The sequence below is a fragment of the Hemicordylus capensis genome, chromosome 2, assembly GCF_027244095.1.
Source record: "Hemicordylus capensis ecotype Gifberg chromosome 2, rHemCap1.1.pri, whole genome shotgun sequence".
Taxonomy (NCBI): Eukaryota; Metazoa; Chordata; class Lepidosauria; order Squamata; family Cordylidae; genus Hemicordylus; species Hemicordylus capensis.
Window position 1 is genome coordinate 93,873,989 of NC_069658.1, and position 6,066 is coordinate 93,880,054.

At 43.6% G+C, this 6,066-nt stretch overlaps 1 long non-coding RNA gene across 1 annotated transcript; it reads left to right on the forward strand.

Moving 5' to 3' along the window:
- Positions 1-535: 535 nt before the first annotated feature.
- LOC128348293 (uncharacterized) lies at positions 536-4,931 on the forward strand. Its single transcript, XR_008318060.1, has 3 exons — positions 536-640; positions 3,782-3,892; positions 4,871-4,931. It is a non-coding gene; the product is annotated as an uncharacterized LOC128348293 (long non-coding RNA).
- The last annotated feature ends 1,135 nt before the right edge of the window (positions 4,932-6,066 follow it).

The following is a 6,066-nucleotide window of genomic DNA, read 5'->3' on the forward strand; positions in this document are numbered from 1 at the left end:
TTGTTGCCCAGAGTCTTTGAGACTCACGCATTAGTTGAATGTTTCCTAAGCTTTAGTGTGGTTTGCATCAGGCCTGCGCAACCAGGCATTCATGCCCAAATGAGAAGATTTCCTGCCTACAACCAACACAGAATGTATTTCGATATTGCTCTGTATGCTAAAGGCTAAGTTTTCCAAACTGGAGGAAAGCAGATCCCTGTAAGTGTTGTGCGACACATTGGGATCACTGTTCCCTCTAAGGCGTGCACATGTGCGTGTGCTCACAAGTTTTTTGATGTCTGCTCAGTTAGTTTTAGATCCCACTCAGGTCAAACCAGGAAGGCCTCATTCTTAATGCACATGTGCACATGCTGCCTTGATACTGCCGCCCAGAACAAAACTCATCCCGCACAGAGATGTGAAAACTTAGAGGGACCACTGATTGGGGTGCAGAGCAAAAGCAATGCAGCCTTATTAGTTATATCCCTGAAAAAGACTCAAGGCTCCATTTTGTTCTGGGAACTGTACTGTAGGATGCAACCTGGGATCATTGGAAGGAAGAAGAGAGGGGTCTTGAGTCCATGACTGCTGAAACTTTGATGATCCCAGGCTAAAGGTGAAATTGTGAAGGGATAGGAGATCAGATGGCATCTTTCCAGAGGTAAGTGTCCAGCAATGCCGGCTGTCCTTACCTCCAAGGACGGAGTGGTGAGAGGGCCCAAGGCGACAAGGATGGGTGGCAGCTGGGGAGAGATGGAGGAAAGACTGCCAATGGGCAGGGACTCAGCTCCAGTGGAGGCGGAGCTGAACACTGATAAAACCGAAGGGGAGGCGTACGAGGATAACATCAGCAGCATGCCTCCCAAAGGGAGGGGGTCTGAACAGGAGGAAGGAGAAGGGGGAGAGGCTTTGGCAACAGGTATAAGGGGTAATCAATTACAGGTAATAAAGAGGGGCATTGGCCCCATAATTGGGGGTGGGTGATGCATAGCCTGTGAGGAGTCATATAAGGAGCCAGCCAGGGATGAGAGGCTGGCTGGTGGAGAGTGTCAGGGGCCCCTGGAGAGGGGCAGACACAAGGAACAAGTAGCCTGGAACAGAGGAGGCACAGGGTGACGCTCATTCCCCTGCCTGTCCCTTATCTGAGGCCAGACCCAATAAGCCTAGCCAGACTGAGTAAAGGAGACAGGGATGAGACAGTAAGTAAACAACAGGCTTTGTAAAGCTTCCACACAGGTTTCTAATGGCATCTCATTAATGGTCCAGACAATTTTGTAGAAAGCCATAGACTCCCATGTTACCTTATAGCAAGGGCAGCTCCAGAACAGGGGTGGGGGGAAGTGCCCACACACCCCAAAAGTGATTTCTCCCCCACCACCCCCAATTTCTATTTCATAAATCTAATGTGAGCCACAGCTCTCCCACCCATAAATACACTTTGCCCCTTCTGTGCCTCACTCAATTTTTTTCTGGTGCTGCCACTGTTGCAATTTGACTCTGTGGCCATACACGGAGCATGGATCTCCCAGGACTTTTACAGCACCACCTGCTGACCAGTGCTTGCAAACCCATCTCTTTCTGTTGCTCCTTTAATGAGAAGGGATGGGTTTGCAAGCACTGGCCAACAGTTCTGTGTTGTGTGTGTTGCCACAGAAGTCAAATTGTGTTGCAAGGGAGCATGAGAGCCTACAGCTTTCTATGGAAAAGTCTGGACTGTTAGTGAGATGCCACTCACAGTCCAGTCACATGTTATGCTTTTGGGTTGCCTGAGAAAGTTGGGAGTGGGTGGCACTGTTTACAGTAACTCCATTCCTACCTCCAGGGCAGATCCAGTTGCTGTCACTTGGAGACTCTTTCTCTTCAATGTGAGAGCTACTGTATGGCAGTCTGCAAGGTTCCATATGGTCTCCAATGCTTTTTAACATCTACATAAAACCACTGGGAGAGATTATCAAGAGATTTAGTGCAGGGTGTTATCAATATGCTGATTGCACTCAAATCTATTTATCCATATCAACCTCATCAGGAAATGGCATAATTTCCTTAAACGCTAACAGACTGGGTGAGAGATAACAAACACACTAAAACTGAATCCAAATAAGACAGAGGTACTGATTGTGGAGGGTTGGGACTCAATTATGGTTTAGATCTGCCGGTTTTGTATAGGATTAGAATCCCCCAGAAAGAACAAGTATGTAGCTTAAAAGTGTTCCTGGACCCAAAACTCTCCCTGGTTTCTCAAACTGAGGCAGTGGCCAAGAGTGCTTTTTATCAGCTTCAGATGATGCATCGGCTACACCCACTTCTGGATGTAAGGAACCTTAAAACATGTGCTGGTGATCTCCAGGGTTGACTACCGTAATGCAGACTACTTGGGGCTTCCTTTGTATGTAGTTCAGAAACTACAACAGCAGCCAGACTGGTCTCTGGGACAACCTGAAGAGACCATATCAAACTGATCTTTAAAAAAATTCATTGGCTGCTGCTGTGTTTCCAAGCAAAATACAAATTGCTGGTTATTACCTATACGGCCCCTAAACATTTGGGTCCAGGGTTTTAAAGAGAATGCCTTTTTGGCCACTTATTAAGGTCATCTTAACGACCTTCTCAATAAAGAAGGATGGGCCTTCTCTGTTGCTGCCCTGAGGCTTTGGAATGTGTTTCCTGTTGAAATAAGAGCCTCCCCATCTGTGACAACTTTTAAAAAGTCAATTAAGACACATTTTTTTGTCACCCAGGCTTTTAATTAGATTTACAGTTTTAATATTTTAACTTGTTTAAAGTTTTAAATTGTTTTAATGTTTAAATTTTGTTTTGATTGTGTTTTGATTGTGAACCACCCAGAGACATAAGTTTTGGGCGGTATAGAAATTTGTTAAATAAATAAATAAATAAAATCGTCTGGGGAAGTCCGGTTATGGTTGCCACTGGCACATTTGATGATAACATGGGACTGGGCCTTCTCTATGACTGCCCCAGGGCTTTGGAATGTTCTCCCTGTCAAAATAAGAACTTTTCTATGAGGCGCTTCACACAATTGGTGTGAAGCACCAGGAGGGGCAGTGTGGGGAGAGTGAGCTTAGTCAGACGAGTGGCTGCTCCGGCCGGGCACTCCAACACCTGGCTGTAGCTCTGTCGGGACCTCCAGGGATTGGGGAAAGGGGAGCGCTGCCGTGCGGCATCCCAACTCCCTGAACCCCAGGAAGTTCAAGAAGTTGAACTTCCCTTCCTGGGGTTCCACCCCCACCCTGAGTGTGCCAGCCATGGCTGACACATAATCAAAAAAATGAGGTTAACGGAGCGCTCTGTTAACCTCATTTAAGGGGAGGGGTTTGTCAGGCAGGCTAGCCGCCAGGGAATCACTAGCCTCATCTGAGAGCCCAGTGGTTCCCACAATTGATCAAAACCGGGCTGGCTTCCGGTAGCCCGGTTTTGATCAATCATGTGAATAGCTTCCTTATCGGGCTGTTTTAAAAAGGATTCTTAAACCACACCTGTTCTCGCAGGCCTTTTAGTTAAATAAATATTTTAAATGGTTTTGTTTAAATCCCATTAAAAAAAGTTAATCTCATGTTTTGTTTTGTTTTTCTGTTTTTATCTTTGTTGTATTTTTAAATACAGCTATGCCTAGAGATGTATATGGTAGGCAGTTGACAAATGTGAAAAATATTATAAAATAATAAATAAATAAATAAAAGATTAAAATAGAAATGAACCACCAAAACCAGAAAGTAAGAAATAAGCAAACCTCCTAGCAAAGCTTAGTTGCAATATGAATTCAAATCTTTAGCCTTCTGTCTAGTCTTCAGGGACAGCTCCACACAGAGCATGATCTGCAGTTTTCAAAACTCAAGGTTACAGGCATGAATGCAGCTGCTGAATATTCTGAAGAATGTCAAAGCCTTCTTAACAGGTGGGCTTGGTAAAAAGTATTGCTAGTATGCATATGGAAGTTTCAAATCCACTGAAAGACACACTTTCTCTCTCACACACACAGTGGCCTCTAGGCAGCACTTTCTGAAATGGCTCCCTATTGTCACTGGGAAAGTCCCTCAGTAGGCTATAGAGCCTGAATGCTATAAATGTCCATCTTCTCAGCTTCCTCAAGTGGCTACCAATAGCCAACCCAAGAAGCTACTAATAATCCCCCAAAGATTTTTTTTTCTTCCAAATTTGACTAACTACATAGGATTTTTAATGTTGTTTTTGTGCCCCAAAGACCCCAAAATTCATATTGCCTAAAGGACACACTATACAGCAATATGTTCCTTTCCTTAATGCCCCCTACAAAACAACTACCACTAAACAATGTCAAATTACCTGCACTACTGCAGGCATCTAAAACATCTTAAGATGCCGCAATATTGCACAAGAGTACTCTTCTGCTAATCCTTAAAATTGTGCAGTCACAGAAGCGTTAACTGAAGTGCTCTCTCTCTATAATGGCATTTCATACACCTCTTAGTACACATACAGGATCCTTGACAACCTGTGCCAATAGTCAGAAGTGTTGACCAGAGAGCCATCTCTTGTGTTCCATCCCCAGTCATGGACTTGAGACTTGCTTGTCAGACAGCTTCTCCAGATATTGGATTGCAAAGCTGCTCTTGTAGTGTGCTGAAACAATGTATCCACTGTTGAAGAAATATTTCTATGGTTCAGTTCTTCTTCGCAAATAAGATTCATCTGCATTCAAAGACATTTCCTATGCTACTAGCTGGATGATGCATTAACACTACACAACACTGAATTAAAGTAAAGGCAGGGCATTCTTGCTGGACCATTCTTGGAAAGTGGAATCAACAACTCAAAAAGACAGGCATGTTTTCCATGAAGTTTTCTCTCTTATGTTTCTCTCCTATGCAAAAAAATAAAAAAAATAAAAAAGCAGATCCTGTATCACACCCTGTAAAGGCCTGGAAAAGGGGAAGCAAATCAGTCATACCTGCAGGAAGATGAAGCTGGATCCAGGAATAACTTCAAACTGCGGACTAGAATAGGCATGACCCTGCTGAAGATGGCTGTCATTTGTTCTTGGTAAGGTAACCTGTTAAGCATCATTACCTCAATCTTTTCTGTAGTAAATATTGAATCAGTCTCCACGAAAGCTGCATGCATGATAAATATAGGGACAATGAGGCAAGAGTCAGATTAAAAAGAGAAATGGGCTCAAAATTAGTAACCCTGATAACCCTCCACAATATACTCAGCCAATGGGTGCTTTCAGATGCAACATGGAAGCTCAGTTGAATTTCATCATTACCTGTTTGCTTTTTCATCTGAACTGATTGATTGATTAAGTGCCATCCAGTTGGTGTTGACTCTTAGCCAGGGCCAGTGCTACCATTAGGCCAACTAGGCAGCCACCTAGGGCACAGACCTCAGAGGGGCGCAGAGTGTAGAGTGTCAGTGTGTTAAGAGTGTGAGAAACCAGAATAATGAGTAGAAATATGAGGGTGGGGGGGGGGGGAACAGTTCATTGTTTTCAACACTAACCATATTGTTAAACTTAATTCAATTTGTATCACAGTGATCTCATATATTTTTATTTCATTTTTCTAGTGAGCTATGGCTAATAGAAAATGACCTTCTGGACCTCAGAACCACAGACAAAAGGCATGTATTACCTATTCTTGCAATGTAAAATAAATTTAGCAGTTTTAAGTTTTGTGCTTTTCATTTTTCTACAAAACATCTGTTTTTGAAAATCGAAATTCAATTTTTTTTTGGGGGGGGGGCAAGTACTTAGCCTTGCCTAGGGCACAAAATAGTCTGGCACCGGCCCTGCTCTTAGCGACCACATAGATAGGTTCTCTCCAGGATGATCTGTCTTCAACCTAGCTTTTTAGGTCTCTCGGTAGTGCATTCACTGCTGTCGTAATCAAGTACATCCACCTTGCTGCTGGTCATCTTCTTCTCCTTCTCCTTCTCCTTCCTTCAACTTTCCCCAGCATTATGGACTTCTCAAGGGAGCTGGTGCATTTCATCCGAATGGACTTCTGAAATTCAACTGAAGTTCAGTTTGGCCCAATAAATTGAGCTTTATAACCAAGGTTTGTAGTTGGCTTGTTTGTTTTAACCATGCTT